This window comes from Meles meles, chromosome 4 (genome assembly GCF_922984935.1).
Source record: "Meles meles chromosome 4, mMelMel3.1 paternal haplotype, whole genome shotgun sequence".
In the NCBI taxonomy this organism is placed as follows: Eukaryota; Metazoa; Chordata; class Mammalia; order Carnivora; family Mustelidae; genus Meles; species Meles meles.
In genome coordinates, this window is record NC_060069.1 from 110,996,626 (window position 1) to 111,014,705 (window position 18,080).

Genomic DNA, 18,080 nt, shown 5'->3' on the forward strand with positions numbered 1-18,080 from the left:
ACCTGAATCTTACTACTTGATAGGAAAACAGAAAGAACACTGATATTGTCAATGCTATTCTTCAATACAATGAGGTGAAATGGAGCTTCAAAATATAAATTGTTAGGTTTAAATAATTAATATGTATCAGCAAAATCTATACCTATGTGTTTATGGACATTGATGAAGAAAATTTCATATTCAGGTGATCAAACAAGTATATGATGATGACTTCTTTAACAGTCTTGAGAGAAATAACTGAAGAATCAACTTAGGAGCTTTGAAAACTTAGAAGTGTAGATTTGTCTACATAAGACAATATAAGTACAAAATAGGAAAAAAAAAAAGCTAGTTAGAATCCTCAGTAGTTTGTTGAAATATTCCAAGGGAAAAACACTTGAAATACTTAAATTCAATGTACCCTTCCATGAAATTATATCGTCTAAATTACTGGATTCATTATACAGGGATACTCACATGTTCCTAAGTTGGACTACCTAAAACAATGGCTATGTATTTTATGGTTCATTGGAGAGATTTTTAGAAGGATGTTTGGACTATTTTTATTTTCTCTTTATCTGTTAGCTTTAAGAACAATTTACCCATGAAAGAAGAAAACTCAATATTCAGTCTTTCCTTGCCTCTTCTTTCTTAAATACTGGGTCTGCTGGCCTTCTTTTGCATATTTTTTAAAACACTGAAACTCTCAATGCCTAAAAAAAATTAAGTGTAATTTCTCCTTGAAAAGGTTATGGGACTTCTGGGACTAGGGCTAGACTAAGTAAACGTATTTGAAACCCATTTCTCTCCAATTCTTACTGAATGAACAGTGCATCTGCTAAAAAAAAGGAAAAAAAAAAAGAATGACTCCATAACAATGTGGAGAACCTAGGAAAGAGAACAACAAAGCAATAATGCTAATAAAACTTGTTAGAATAGTGATATATTGGTATTTTTATTGGGAACAACTCTAAGCTCAGAGTAAAGAGTGTGAACCTGAATTAGTATAGCAGTCACTTTCTAGAAATTTATTGTTAAACACTGTTTTTTTAATTTGTGCTTTCTGAAAAAACTATATATGTGTAAAATAAAAATGTTTTTAAAAATGATGTTAAAACTATATAATATGAACAATGAACACTGTTATGCTGTAAATAAATAAAAAACTATATAATCTGATACTTTTTCTAAACTCTAATTAATCATTTATGCTAACCACAGGATTATGAGACTTATTTTGTAGATTATAAGATTACAGAGAACAGTGAGGAATAGTTAATTCAAGGACTATACTTTGGTGTTCAGTTTATTTCTCTGCTTGCTATCTGCAAAGCAGGGGTTGCCAATTGGTGTGATCTCGTCATGCTTAACAGAACTTCATTCCTAAGGGAAGGGCTCTTTGGAAAGAGAGCTACACAATAACAGAGGAATCCCAGGCCTGTATTCACAAACCTAGTTAAACTCCCATTTACACATGTAGTTGGATTGATAGGTACACTGAACATTGAGGAAAATCAACAGAAAGTGCTAGATGAAAACACATAATAGATGTCAGAATAATGAAACAGAAATCAAAGAAGAGAAGATGATCTTTTAAAATTTTATCATTGGAGTGGCACCTGGGTGGTTCAGCCAGTTAAGCGTCTACCTTTGGTTCAGATCATGATCCCAGGGTCTTGCAATTGAGCCTTGCATTAGGCTCCCTGCTCAGCAATAAGTCTGCTTTTCCCTTTGTCCTTCACCCTACTCATTCTCACTCTCTGACTCTCTGTCAAATAAGGAAATAGAATCTTTAAGAAATTTTTTTTTAAAAAGTTAGATCACTGGAATTTGAAGGAAAAAAACAAAACAAAACAGCTAAGTCATTCACACTTGATCTTAGCCAAAAGGCCAAGAAGTGATTTAGCTAAGTCATTCAAAATGCAAGAAAAGTTGATATAAATATGAGACACCGTATAATAGAAGAGTTGTTAGCAATAAAAATATAATTGCTTAATGAAAAAATAAAAGACTAAAAAGTGAAGTTGAACTAAGAAAAAAGACTAAAAAATGAAGTAAGACGTGATTCTTACAATGATAGGCTGAAAGCATGCTATTTTCTCTCAAAGAGAAGAAAAAAAAATTAGAAATCAGTAAAGGACCAAATATAAAGAAAATTAAGTAAGTTCTAATTTAGAGCAACTGTTGAATTTTTCATGAGAAATCCATTTACTTCAATACTTGGAACATTTTCCTTAACACAATAGTTTAAGGATTTCTCTTATTCTTATACACATTACTTGTTTTTGGTCTTAAAAAAATTAATCACATTGTTTCTTGTTTTGCAATTATAGTTAAAATGTGGTGGTTTGTTTAAATAAACTGATTATGTATGTACATGTGAATGTCTCAGCTATGATAATGTTCTAATATAATGGACAGCAAATGGATTCAGAACCAGAGAAAACTGGGTGAGAGTAGCATGATTGACATGTTTGTTCTACTATGGATAATCAAGATTTAGAGTAATACATTTGTAATTAAAGGATAAAATAGAGATTGACTATATATTTTAGAATTATAAAGACAAAATATCTGAGAAGTAGGTATAATTTTAAAATATTGGCAGGAGACTAAGAAATAGATGTGAGGTATAAGATTAATTAGGTAATTCTCAAACTTCAGATAGGAGAGCTCATAAATAATATATAAAATTAGTAAATCAGTAAAGGGAAGTATCTACTTGAAAACCCCAAATCAAAAAAGATTGAAAGTGTTTAATTTGTAGATTAGGACTGAGAGTCCAAGATGACATGGTTGGTAGTAGAATTGGCTACTTTTATGCTTTTATTTTTTCGCTTTTTTGAAACACTGAATTTTTTGAAATTCTGCATTCTTGTATTAACTTTAGAATAATTTTTAAATTAAAATTTGTGTGACCCCTGACTTAAGAACATTGTGGAGGGACGAGAGTGGAGTGTGGAGTGGGAGAAAGGATAGTTTTCCATTCCATATTGTTTGTATTTTTTTAATTAAGGGGAAAATAGGAATATCATAAAGTAATAGTTTTAACATTTAAAATACAAGATTCCATATCAATATATTTAAGATCCCCCCCCCCCCGTTTCACAATTTCTCTGTTTCTACTCTCATTTCCAATGTCAAAATACTCATATATGCCTTCAAATACCAGCATACTTGGCATTTAATTTTCAGGACAAGTAGTTACCCAATAGCTCTTTAAAGAAGACAGTGCACAAGAGAAAGACAATAATGTTACAGAAGTGAGACAAGCAGGAAATGTTCTATGTTGAAATCCTACTGTGTGGGATTTCCTAGGAGATGGTTAGTAACAATTTCAGAAATAGTGCTGCCCTCTTACTTGCCTCTTTATTTTATTTTATTTTATTTTATTTTTTCTTTCAGAATAAATGCTACACTCAAAATATGCCCCTTTGGGAAACTGTACGTAAAGTTTGATCAAAAGTCATTATCAGGAAAACCACTTTCCATTTTATTAGCTGAGCCAGTGTGACTCAGGTAAATAGCTCTCACTTTTTTTTTTCTTTCCCCATTTTATTTATTTTTTCAGCGTAACAGTATTCATTGTTTTTGCACAATAGCTCTCACTTTTACACAGAATTGCTTTTGCTGCCCCAATTATACTCCCATAGATGCTTCTCATGTTTGAAACCAAAACTGTTATTATTTAAACATTTGAAAAATTAGTAATACTTTTAGCCTAAAATGATTGCTATAAACACAGAGAAGAGGAAACCCAAAAGCTTGGGAATTAAATTAGGATGATCATTTGATAGGAAGAAAGAAAAGAAAGCTCAAAATTTTTTTTAATCTTTTTTATATAGAAGTTATTTGAAACTTGGAGTATGACTTATATAACATACACAAATTTGGGATTGCAAACCATGGGACCATATTCGTGTCCCATGTATGTCATCATCATGTAAACAACCTTACACTCTTCACTTCTTTATGTCCCTTTTTTTACTTTTCTGGAAAAAAAAAAGAAACTAAAGCATGTGTGTGATTTTAGAAAAAGAATCATATAAAACACTATGACTTCTTTTCTGTGCAAATAATTCCCAGGGCCACTCCAACTTCCCTCAAATTATTTTAAGGTGAAATAATGCATTTATATTTCTATTAATAGAAACTTCAACTACAAAGATGCTGATAGTCCAAACAAAAAACACAGAAAAGTGTGCATGTACATTACCTCCCGTTTTTTCCCATATACCCAACTCTTGATTTTATTATATATTTTAGTTCTCTTAAGGTTCTTTTCATTATTACAGTTCACTTTTCTTCCTCTTTATACCTTTTGATTTTCCTTAGTTATATTTTCACATTGTCATGGTTTATAATAGTATATTACCTTTTAGCGTTATGGGTAATATGGTCCTCCTTTTAATTGTGTAACATGTGTTGTAGTTTTTCCCAGCCCTGTGCAAATCCCTTCTGTCCATCTGGAAGTTCATCTGTTGCTGCAGTGAAAATTTTCTATGTATGCTGAAGGAATGTGCATCTCTCTCCTCTTCTTCCTGAGAGCTTTCTCCTGAGCCATGGAGCCTTAGTCAGCCCATAGAGAAGATAGCACTGAAGTGCTGGGATTTAACATCCCCAGGAACAACCCTCTGTCAATAAAATTGGGAGTTGGTAGATAAATTATTCAAGGAACTTATCCTTAAGGAAACAAATCTGAAATGTGTTCTACACCATTCCTCTGAGGGTTTCTAGAGGGGTTACACTTCCAGGTGGTCATAGTAGTGACATTTTCAATAAGCCTCCTTGAGTATCTTTTCTCCTTTCACTGTCTCACTTTTCCAACTCTCTCATTTACGCTCCTTGGGATCATGTCCTGCATAAACTACCTTCAACCAGTTTTGTGCCAGGGTCTATTTTCCAAGATAGTTAAACAAGAAAGAATGTTTTTAATAAAAGCTTTGCCTCTAAATTAGCTCCAAATATTGAAAACAAAATGCATATTCAACCAGAAATTAACAGTTAGTAAGGACCAAATATTACTTATTGTTTATTATTGAAGTTTTAAGTTAGGAAATAAAATCTATTGAATAAAATAAATTTGATAATTTTTAATACCTAAAGTGTCATGAATACCTTTGAACTATCTCTTATTTCCTTCAAGCTACAACATTCTATTAATCTTTTATATGATATATTTAAAATAAGGAGAATCCAATATATTAAATACTTTGCCTAAGGTCATCTAAAAGGTAACTAATGAAACCAAGAAGTAGATTACACCAAGTCTCTGACAGCTTGTCCAGAGTTGTTTATGTTTTCTTTTCCTTTCCTTTTCTTCCTTTCTTTCCTCCTTTTTTTTTTAATTTTTGTTTTTGGTTTTCATTTAACTTATTTTGAGACACAAAGTTATAGTAACTTCTAATTCTGGATTTTAACTAATTTATGGTTTTGTGGAAGGGTGTATGTAGTCAGTTATAAATTCTTTCTTTCTTTTTTTTTTTTTTTTGCCTGTGAAGAAGTATTTATTCTTTTTTTTTTTTTTTTTGGTCAGGTTTTTTTTTTTTTTAATTTATTTATTTTTTCAGCATAACAGTATTCACTGTTTTTGCACAACACCCAGTGCTCCATGCAAAACGTGCCCTCCCTATTACCCACCACCTGTTTCCCCAACCTCCCACCCCTAACCCTTCAAAACCCTCAGGTTGTTTTTCAGAGTCCCCCTCCTCCTCCTCCAATTTTTCACCTCCCCCTCCAATTTTTTTTTTTTTTATAAACATATAATGTATTTTTATCCCCAGGGGTACTTTCTTTCTATTAACATATAATGTATAATTTGTTTCGGGGACACGGGTCTGTGATTCAACAGTATTCCATAATTCACAGCAGTCATCATAGCACATACCTTCACCAATGTCCATCATGCAGCCACCCCATCCCTCCCACTCCCCTCCACTCCAGCAACCCACAGTCTGTTTCCTATGATTGAAGGTCTCCTGTGGGTTGTCTCTGTTTTTTGTCAACCTCTCTGGTTTTTGCCTTCTTTCATTTTTCCTTCTCTTCCCCTATGAGCCTTTGTCTTGTTTTTCAAATTCCTCATATCAGTGAGACCATATAATAGTTGTCTTTCTCTGACTGACTTACTTCACTTAGCCTAATACCCTATATTTCCATCCATGTCATTGCATTTGGCAAGATTTCCTTTTTTTTTAAATGGCTGGATAATATTCCATTGTATTTATGTACTACATCTTCTTTATCCATTCATCTGTTGATGGAAATCTAGGCTCTTTCCATAGTTTGACAATTATGGACTCTACTGCTATAAACATTGGGATGCATATGTCCCATCTGATCACTACATTTGTATCTTTGGGCAAATGCCCAGTAGAGCCATTGCTGGATTGTAGGGTATATCTATTTTCATATTTTTGAGGAATTTCTTTACTCTTTTCAGAGTAGCTACACCAGCTTGCATTCCCACCAACAGTGTTGGAGGGTTCCCCTTTCTCCCCATCCTTGCCAACATCTGTCATTTCATGACTTGTTAACTTTAGCAATCCTGACTCATGTGAGGTGGTATTTCATTAAGGTTTAGATTTGTATTTCCCTGGTGTTGATTGTTATTGAGCATTTTTTCATCTGTCTGCTGGCCATTGGATGTCTTCTTTGCAGAAATGTCTGTTCATGTCTTCTGCCCATTTCTTGATTGGATTATTTGTTTTTTGGGTTTGGGGTTGTTAAGTTTTTTATAGATTTTGGATACTAGTCCTTGATCTGATATGTCATTTGCAAATATATTTTCCCATTCTGATGGTTGTTTTTTGGTTTTGTTGACTGTTTCCTTTGCTGTGCAAAAGCTTTTGATCTTGATGAAGTTCCAGTGGTTCATTTTTTCTCTTGCTTGCCTTGCTTTTGGTCCTGTTTATAAGAATAAATTGCTATGGCTGACGACAAAGATATTGCTGCCTGTGTTCTCCTCAAGGATTTTGATGGATTCCTGTCTCACATTGAGGTCCTTTATCCATTTTGAGTCTTTTTTTGTGTGTGGTGTAAGGAAGTGGACCAGTTTCATTCTTCTGCATGTGGCTGTCCAATTTTCCCAACACCATTTGTTGAAGAGACTGAATTTTTTCCATTAGACATTCTTTTCTGCTTTGTCAAAGATTAGTTGACCCTAGAGTTGAGGACCCATTTCTGGGGTCTCTATTCTGTCCCATTGATCTATGTGTCTTTTTTGTGTGTGTCAGTGTCATACTGTATTGATCATTGTACTAGCTTTGGCTTTCTTTTTCAACATTCCTCTGTCTATTTGGGATCTTTTCTGGTTCCATGAAAATTTTAGGATTCTTTGTTCCATTTCTTTGAAAAAAGTTGATGATATTTTCATGGGGATTGCATTAAATGTGGAGATTGCTTTAGGTAGCATAGAGATTTTCACAATATTTGTTCTTCCAATCCATGAGCATGGAACCTTTTTCCATTTCTTTGTGTCTTCCTCAATTTCTTTCATGAGTGTGCTATAGTTGTCTGAGTATAGATTCTTTGCCTGTTTGGTTAGGTTTATTCCTAGGTATCTTATGGTTTGGGGTTCAATTGTAAGTGGAATCAATTCCTTAATTTCTCTTTCTTCTGTCTTGTTGTTGGTGTATAGAAATGCAACTGATTTCTGTGCTTTGATTTAATATCCTGACAATTTACTGAATTCCTCTATGAGTTCTAGTAGATTTGGAGTGGAGTGTTTTGGGTTTTCCACATAAATTATCATATCATCTGCAAAGAGGGAGAGTTTGACTTCTTCTTTGCTGATTTGGATACCTTTTATTTCTTTTTGTTGTCTGATTGCTGAGGTTAGGACTTCTAGTACTATGTTGAGTAGCAGTGGTGATAGTGGACATCCATGCTGTGTTCCTGACCTTAGGGGAAAAGCTTTCAGTTTTTCCCCATTGAGAATGATATTCACTATGGTTTTTCATAGATGGCTTTTGTGATATTGAAATATGTACCTTGTATTCCTACACTGTGAAAAGTTTTGATCAAGAAAGGATGCTGTACTTTGTCAAAGGCTTTTTCTGAATCTCTTGAGAGGATCATATGGTTCTTGTTCTTTCTTTTACTAATGTATAACATTGATTGATTTGCAGATGTTGATCCAATATTGCAGCTAGGAATAAAACCCACTTGGTTGTGGTGAATAATCCTTTTAATGTACTGTTGGATCTTACTGGCTATTATTTTGGTGATAATTTTTGCATCCATGTTCATCAGGGATATTTGTCTGTAATTCTCCTTTTTGATGGTGTCTTTGTCTGGTTTTTGGCATCAAGGGAATGCTGGTCTCATAAAATGAGTTTGGAAGTTTTCTTTCCATTTTATTTTTTTTGGAACAGTTTCAGAAGAATAGGTATTAATTCTTCTTTAATTTTTGATAGATTAAAACCTAGAGAACCCATCTGACCCTGGACTCTTATTTTTTGGGAGATTTTTGATTATTGCTTCATTTTCCTTACTGATTATGGGTCTGTTCAGGTTTTCTACTTCTTTCTGGTTAAGTTTTGGTAGTTTAATATGGTCTGTAGGAGTGCATCCATTTCTTCCAGATTGTCTAATTTGCTGGTGTATAGTTGCTCATAATATGTTCTTATAATTGTTTGTATTTCTTTGGTGTTGGTTGTCATCTCTTCTCTCTCATTCATGATTTTATTAATTTGAGTCCTTTCTCTTTTCTTTTTGATAAGTCTGACCAGGGATTTATCAATCTTATTAATTCTTTCAAATAACCAGCTCCTAGTTCATTGATTTGTTCTACTGTTCTTTTGGTTTCTATTTCATTCATTTCTGCTTGATCTTATTATTTCTCTTCTCCTGCTGGTTTTGGGTATTATTTGTCATTTTCTCTCCAGCTCCTTTAGGTGTAGAGTTAGGTTGTACATTTGAGACCTGTCTTGTCTCCTGAGAAAGGCTTTATTGCTATATACTTTCCTCTTAGAACCACCTTTGCTGCATCCCAATGATTTTGAATAGTTGTATTTTCATTTTCATTTTTTTCCATGAATTTTTTTTTAAAATTTTTCTTTAATTTCCTGGTCGACCCGTTCATTCTTCAGTAGGATGCTCTTTAGCCTCCATGTATCTGAGTTCTTTCCAACTTTCCCCTTTTAAGATTGAGTTCCAGTTTCAAATCATTGTGGTCTGAAAATATGCAGAGAATGATTACAATCTTTTGGTACCAGTTGAGACCTGATTTGTGACCCAGGATATGATCTATTCTGGAGATGTTCCATGTACAGTAGAGGAGAATGTGTATTCTGTTGCTTTGGGATGAAATGTTCTGAATATATCTGTGATGTCCCTCTGGTCCAGTGTGTCATTTAAGGCCTTTATTTCCTTGTTGATCTTTTGCTTAGATGATCTGTCCATTTCAGTGATGGGGTGTTAAAGTCCCGTACTATTATTGTATTATTACCAATGTGTTTCTTCAGCTTTGTTATTAATTGGCTTATATAACTGACTGCTCCCATGTTAGGGGCATAGATATTTAAAATTGTTACATCTTCATGTTGGACAGAACTTTAAGTATGATATAGTGTCCTTCCTCATCTTTTTGTATAGTCTTTGTTCTAAAATCTACTTTGTCTGATATAAGGATTGCCACTCCAGCTTTCTTTTGATATCCATTAGAATGGTAAATTGTTTTCCACCCCCCTCACTTTAAATATGGAGTGTCTTTGGATCTAAAATGAGTCTCTTGCAGACAGCATATTGATGGGTCTTGTTTTTGTTTGTTTGTTTGTTTTTGTTTTTGTTTTTTGTTTGTTTGAATCCAGTTTGATACCTGTGTCTTTTGATTGGGGCATTTAGCCCATTTACATTCAATGTAACTTTTGAAAGATGTGAATTTATTGCCATCGTATTGTCTGTAAGGTGACTTACTGTATATTGTCTCTGTTCCTTTTTGGTTTATATTATTTTTAGACTCTTTCTTTGCTTAGAGGACCCCTTTCAATATTTCCTATAGGGCTGGTTTGGTGTTTGCAAATTGTTTTAGTTTTTGTTTGTGCTGGAAGTTTTTTTATCTCTTCTTCTTTTTTCAATGAAGCCTAGCTGGATGTAGTAATCTTGGCTACATATTCTTGTTTAGAGAATATGCCAGTCCTTTTTGGCCTGCTAGATCTCTGTGGCTAGGTCTGCTGCCAATCTAACGTTTCTACTGTTGTAGGTTACAGACTTCTTTTCCTGAGCTGCTTTCAGGATTTTCTCTTTGTCTCTGAGACTTGTAAGTTTTACTATTAGATGATGGAGTGTTGACATATATCTACTAATTCTGAGGGGAATTCTCTGTGTCTCTTTGATTTTGATGCCTGTTTACTTCCCGAAATTTCTCTGATATAATTTGCTCCAGTATATCTTCTGCTCTTCACTCTCTTTCTTTTTCTTCTGGGATCCCAAATATTCTAATATTGTTTTGTCTTATGGTATCACTTATCCCTCAAATTCTCCCCTCATGATCCCATAGTTGTTTATCCCTCTTTTTCTCAACTTCTTTATTCTCCATCATTTGGTCTTCTATAGCACTAATTCTCTCTTCTGCCTCATTTTTCCCAGGAGCTAGAGCCTCCATTTTTTTTTTTTTAAAGATTTTATTTATTTATTTGACACACAGAGAGAGATCACAAGTAGGCAGAGAGGCAGGCAGAGAGAGAGAGGAGGAAGCAGGCTTCCCGCTAAGCAGAGAGCCCGATGCGGGGCTCAATCCCAGGACTCTGAGATCATGACCTGAGCCGAAGGCAGCGGCTTAACCCACTGAGCCACCCAGGAGCCCCGAGCCTCCATTTTTTTAGTGTACCTCGTAATAGCCTTTTTTTTTTTTAAGATTTTATTTATTTATTTGACAGACAGAGATCACAAGTGGGCAGAGGCAGGCAGAGAGAGAGAGGAAGAGAAGCAGCCTCCCCATCAAGCAGAGAGCCCGATGCGGGGCTCGATCCCAGGAATCTGGGATCATGACCTGAGCCGAAGGCAGCGGTTTTAACCCACTGAGCCACCCAGGCGCCCCCGTAATAACCTTTTTGATTATGTCTTGGTTAGATTTTAGTTCTTTTATTTCTCCAGAAAGAGATTCTCTAGTATCTTTTATCCTTTTTTCAAACCCAGCTAGTATCTTTATAATCATCATTCTGAACTCTAGTTCTGACATCTTACTAATGTCTATATTGATAGGTCCTTGACAGTTAGTACTACCTCTTGTTCTTTTCTTTTTTTTTTTTTTTGAGATGATTTTTTTCTGTTTTGCCATTTTGTCCAGAGAAGAATAGATGAATGAGTGAAATAAATGCTAAAAGGGTAATAACAACCCCTAGAAATATATACACTAAATAAATTTTTAAAGAACAAAAAACTTATTCATATACAAAGAGAAGGTTAAATATAATGAAGGGATAGAATATGACTGTAAAAAGGAAAATTAAGAAATGATATGAGAAAGGAATTGATATGACAAGATGTTGGTTGAAAAAAGAAAGAAGAAATTTTTTAAAAAATTGAAAAAAGAGTGAAGGAAAGTAAAAAGAAAATTAACTTTGAAAGACTAAAGAATCATGGGAATAAAGCCATGAATTCTATTGCTGTATTCCCCTACTGCTGGAGTTTAGCAGTTCTCCTTGATGGGTAAACTTTATCTTGCTTGGATGTTCTTGCTGATCTTCTGGGGGAGGGGCCTGTTGCAGTGATTCTTAAATGTCTTTGTCTGAGGTGGAATGGCAACATTATTGCCAAGGGCCGGTCTAAGTAATCTGCTTGGGTTTGCTCTTGGTAGCTCTTGTTCCATGAAAGCTTTCCAGACAGCTTTGGAAGATGAGAATGAAAACAGCAGCCTCCCAGTCTCCAGCCCTGAAGGAGCCAAGAACTGGGGTCCCACTCCTCAGTGAGCCCTTACAGAAAAACAGTTGATCACTCCTGTCCTCCTGGTCTCTGGCTACACTCTGTGCTAGACCTGTGACCCAGCATTTCTATCTTTGGCATGTGACCCCATTTGGATTTTCCAAACCCAGTAGATTCCTTCAGCGTGCTCCCGCACCACTCCTCCTGGTGGATAAAGTGAGGGGTCTCCCTGGATCAACCACTTGTGGGGGCCCTGCTCAAAGAGTAGTGGTTCAGCTGTGCCACAGGTCATGGTTTATGACAACCCCGAGATGAGACCCCACTCCTTGGCTCCGTCTTTGCAGCCTGCTTCCTCTCTCTGATACCTGGAGCATCTGGAGATGTCAGGTACCCTCCATCTTTCTGTGACTATCAGGGTTCTGAGACCACACTATCCTAGTGAGGGCTCCACCTCCCACTTAGCCACTGGAGTGACATCCCTCAGTGGAGCAGACTTCTAAAAGTTCTGTTTTTGTGTTCCACTGCTCTATCCCTTGCTTAGTAGCTGGCTGACAGAAACTCCCTCCCCCATGGTCTCTCTTTCCAAATATAACCTTGGATTCTCTCCTCTGCCTGGCCTACCTTCCAGAAAGCGGTCACTTTTCTGTTCATAGAATTGCTGCTATTTTTTTCTTTGATCTCCTGTTGAGTTTGTAGGTGTTCAGAATGATTTGATAATTATCTAGCCGAATTCCTGGGACCAGACAAAATTTATGTCTCCTACTCCTCCACGATCTTGCTTCCACCCTAATTCATGATTTAAATCAGATTTGGAAACAACTTTCTGACCAGTTTCAAATTAGTGTAATTCTTTTTTTTTTTCCTATGTTTAGTTAGCCAACATAAAGTAAGTACATTATTAACTTTTGATGTAGTGTTCAGCAATTCATTAGTTGTGTATAAGAAGACAGGGAACAACTAATGAGTGTAATTCTTACTCTTTATTTGGAAAACACCAAGATATCTTCCTGACCTAAGAAGAAGGGGAAAAGAAATTTAGATGTAAAACATGACAGACAGCTATAGACATAGTTCTACTCTCACAGTATACATGGCTGCACATTTTGTTAAACGATTTGCTGCTAAAGCAGAGAAAAGTAGCAGGTCATGTGCAGGTTGATCCACTGTCTCATGTGTTGGTGCATGGGACTTTAATCTAGGCAGACTTTACCACTGTTTCAAATGTTCTTATTGTTACATTCATGCTAACATTTAGGACATACAGATATATCTCTGCACTTCTGTTGATACCCACCCCCATGCTTCTGTTGATACTACATCTATCTCAATCATGCTTTTATCTTACCTCTGACTAGAAATACTTCCATCCATTGTTATGTTATTTTAAAGGAAAAATTAAAAATAACCAAATAATTTGGGAACTTAGGGTCTGATTTTACATTCAAAAGAAAATTTATCTAAAAGAATCTTGCAAAGTATTATAGTGGGCTGTTAGCCAGATTTCAGTCACTTACCACCAACACTACTAGAAATGATCTGACCTGTGCTTTGACTTACTTGCTTGAATTATACCCAAAGATATATTTCCTCCTCCTGAAAGAATAGAGACATTCTTTAAACTCACTAGGTCTTTGAGCACATCTGAGTGATCCTAAAGCAACTAAAAACAGTCTCCTTACAAGACCACTGCACATGCAGTAAATAACAAAGTGCTGAAATATATACCCAGACCTCTGAATATTTATCCTAGCATTCATGATATTTAATTTTTTCTTCAGTTAAATTCATTGTAATAGAGTAGATAGATGATAGACAACATAGATATTAAAGAAATCTGAGTAACAATCATATTCTAAGTTATTTTTGCTACTATCATGATTGTGTTATAGTTAGAGAATGAAGAATCTGAAAAAATAGAGCATAAATCTAATGACTTTAACAGAGAATATAAGCTATCTTAAATTTCTGGGTTCCATGGGGCATCTAGTTGGCTTAGTTGTTACGTGTCTGCCTTCAGCTCAGGTCATGATCCCAGGTTCCTGGGATCGAGCCCTTCATTGGGCTCCCTGCTTGGTGGGAAGCCTGCTTCTCCATCTCCCACACCCCCTGCTTCTGTTTCCTCTCTCGCTGTGTCTCTCTCTGTTAAGTAAATAAAATCTTAAAAAAAAAAAAAAAATTCTAGGTTCCTCTAGGCAAGTGTGTAATTATTGAGTTATTTTAGTCCTTTATTAGAAAAGCAGAAATATTGCTTTAGCTGGTGATATATGGCTTATAGACATTCAAAACAAACTAAAAACCAAACCAAACCAAACAAAACTGTGTTTTTCTAGTCCTAAGGCTTTTCTATAATGTTGGCACTTTGTAGAAATCAAAAGCAAAATTATTTTTAAACATTGAAACTGAAATTATATCAGAGGAAAGCCCTAATCCTATCTTTAATCCTATCTTTGTGGTAGGATAATATGTTGGGGTCGATGGAGAAGGAGTATAAAAGCTTGTGTGATGAGTCTTGTCTGCAGAATGAAGATCTACATACTGCACCCATGATTCTAAGTGAGAAATAGTATCCCAAGTCATTAGAGTCTCAGTTGACAAGGGAAAACAGCTGTGTCTTATTTATTAAGAAATAAGATTACAAATGATAAAAATAACAACACTGAAGTAGTTGCCAGCATTGGGTTTGGTCACATTATTTTTCTGGTCTCTTTGTCAGATTAGCCAGAAGGCCACCTCCAGCATCAGGAGGCAAAGTGATATTGTACATACCTCAAAAAAGAGACAGTGGAGACAAGGAAGCCTCTGTGGTATTTGGCTAAGTAGCATTCATGTAATTGGATCTGGGGACTGACAACACTAATGCACTCAATGACAGGAGGTTATGGCGGCCCATCTGTGCTGGCCTACTGAGTTGATCAGATCAAGGAAACTGCTGGTCAGTTTTCTGAGAGTGACTCAGAGCCAAAAATTAGGTTGCTGAAAATTTCCATCCATCTAATATGAAGACAGAAGGAAATCTGCTGCTGTATGAATGAAAATAAGTGTATTAAGTGTATTGAGTCTGTCTTAAATTACACGTAATTTTCAACTTACTGTTTTGTCAAAAATATATTCTCTACCTAAAATTTTTGAAATGTACTTATTTATTCACTTTTGGATGAATTCTTTTCATATTCTGATTCTACAATCTTTTGTCTTTTTAATGAGACACCGTAGCAAAGTTACAGTTTAAGCTACAGTTTAAGCCCACAACCAGACAGCCTAGACTTACATCACTTATAGTGGCCCCTTCTCTGTGCCACAGTGTCATCTTTGAAACAGGGATCATAAAATTTTTTGCATTAAAAACTGTATGTGTATGTCCTATTAAACACTTTGTAGCATTTCAGGCACATATTAGAATTTTCATTCACACAAATGCAAACATTGTTATTAGTTTACCAGTGTTAGGAGAAAAAAAAAAAATGTCAGACCTGATTTTGTCCCATCTAGCTTCTATTATCTTTCTGATGAAGTTATGTAAAGAAATATGGATGAATACTCACGATCCCCTTCATACAAATAGATGAGTTCAGTGACATTTTCTGAGCTAGTGAGCTCATCAGGAACAATTTTAGTACATGTGCTGCCGAAATGAGCACAGGAATAATTATCATTAGCTAAGGAACAGTGTTAGTTCTTTATACTCTCTTCTCTGTGTAATTTTTATTTGTCCTGTTGTTACTGCCTTATACACCTTTTTCTTAAGTCCTCATGCTGTCTTTCTTCTTTATCTTTCCTTGAAACCTACTCTCAAAACTTTAAATTATCCTAAATTAGATATGACCAATGACAGTTTAAATTTCACAAAGTTACTGGCCCTTTAAGACTGTATAAAGGGTCAAACTGAAAGGATGCAACTGAAGGACAGAGTCAGGTGTCTATTATAGGATGTCACAAATTCTTCAGTGTATAAGACTGCTCTCCCTCCACTGCTTGCCTCTGAGGTACTACTGGGACTGCACCAACTAGTTAGGCAGCATTGTGTGAACAGATTAGAAGATTCTCCTTGCTATAGGGTGTAGAGTTGGCTAATTCTTAAGAATAAAGGTTAAAGAGAGATTGTTTCTTTACTCCTTTTATAGTGATACGCTTTGCTAACTCCTTCAGAGATCTGAGGGGATATTTATAATCATATACCACGTTGCTCATTTAATTTTAACCCTTTATCATCCTTTTGTGTAATAGCTACTTTTGAGAGGTAAGGCTTATTATTTTCCATAGTTTATTTTCACTCTCTCATTCCTGGCCACAATTTGATAACGCTAACTTAGTTCAGAATATCTGTTTTCTTACCAGTGAATACAAATAATTCAATAGATGGGAACAGATATTTGTGGATCTTCTTCCATCTGCCCTTCAACTTTCCCTGAAAAACTCTCATTATAAGCTCAGGCCAATGTGGGAATTTCTTCATGCTCAAGCTACCTGGGTGGAAGTTTAACCCCATTGATTATTTTATGTTGCTCAGAGCTCTCTATCATATACTTATCAGATATTAAGATATCTTGATGTTGCCATACCCCAGAAATCATCTATTTAAAATTAGTATGAATTTTGTTAACCAACTAGAAAATACAAAATCACGAAGTGTCTTGCATCTAGTTACCATGTTAAATAAATGACATATAGTGCAAAAAATGCCAAAGAAAAAAGGATTTATTGATCAGTTCACCTAATCACCTTATCATATGAGCAAATCGAGGTGCAGACTCCTTAAAATAAAATTTAGGACTTTTTTTTTTTTTAAACTTATGAGAGACCGGTTTGAAAAAATAAGTAAATGGGTAGAATAATGAATGAATATGAGTAATAATGCACTATTATATTCCTTTAGGAGTTTGAATTAGGTCTTCTCCCTCTTTTTGATTATTTTGTCTTAATCAGTACATTCCTCTTTTCCAAACGAGTTTCATTAGGAATAAATTATCCATGGAACTCATGTGTATATAGTAGCTAAATCTCTATTCAGTTAATTCAGATGACTTCTTTCCAGACATCGGATGTCAAATTAGGTCAGGTGAGTAATAATTGGATCTAATTAGCTTTCCCACAAGCTGTTAATTCCCTTACCTGGAGCCAAATAGAAGACTGGTGATAGTTTAACTGCCTGTGTGAATGGATAGTGTCAACATGAGAAACAACAATCTTCTTTACAACTGAAACATGAAAATATAAAATTTGTCTTTTATTATTGCCAAATAACATTGAAACAACCAACCTGGGTTTGATTCCTTGGTACTAGTAACAAAAATATGTGTGACAGTTTCTGTACCAAGTTCCTCCTTTGAAGGACAGTATATAAAAATAAAATCTGGAATATATTATTATCAAGGATTATTTTTACTGGACATGATGGGTTTTTGCAATGTAAAAAGCAATAGGGCTTATAAGTGATACAAATGAGACAAGAACCATTCAGAAAATACTCGGTGTAAGGAACTAATCCCAGTTGCACTTGCAAAAAAAAAAAATTACCTTTTGACAAAACTTGCTGTATTATTTGCATATTATCAACCGTTCCCAACTGAATTTAAAAAAAAAAATAGAAAAAGGTAGAGGGTATGGGATTTTAGAAAGATGATGAGAATATTGATTAATTGAAATAGAAGAAAGGCTTACCAACTGACCATACATTATTTCATCTACTGCTAGTTCCTTAGCTTTTTATCCCAAATTTTAAATTTCAGCTTGATTTAGGTCAAATATATATTCCTAAAAATCAGCTAGGAAAAAAAATGCAGACTTATGATCATTGGGATCCTACCTGTCACTATGAAGTCTATTCCCAGACAAGGAAGGTTGTTTTGATGTAGATAGCTAGCCCTGAGAGAAGTCTATATCAGCTGCCCTGTTATATTTAATTGTGGTAGGGAGGGCAACATCTGGAAATGAAATGTAGGCTGGGATAATTAGGAGTCATTGCAAAACTAGTTTTGATCTCACTATGTTTTCCCTTGGATTAAATCTGAAACCAAATCTGGACAGCCTTTTATTAAATTTTAATGATGTAATTTTTATATTAAAATACAATGCCAATCTTTTCTCTGATGTGTATAATTGGGTGTAAGATTCTGTGTTTGATAACTCTATTAGGTAGTTCTGGGATTATACCAAAGAACAAACAGTGCTTATATTTTAAGTGCTTACAACTGTACATATTTCACTCATGGGTTTGAGAGTTTGGTTGGGCTTGGGACCAG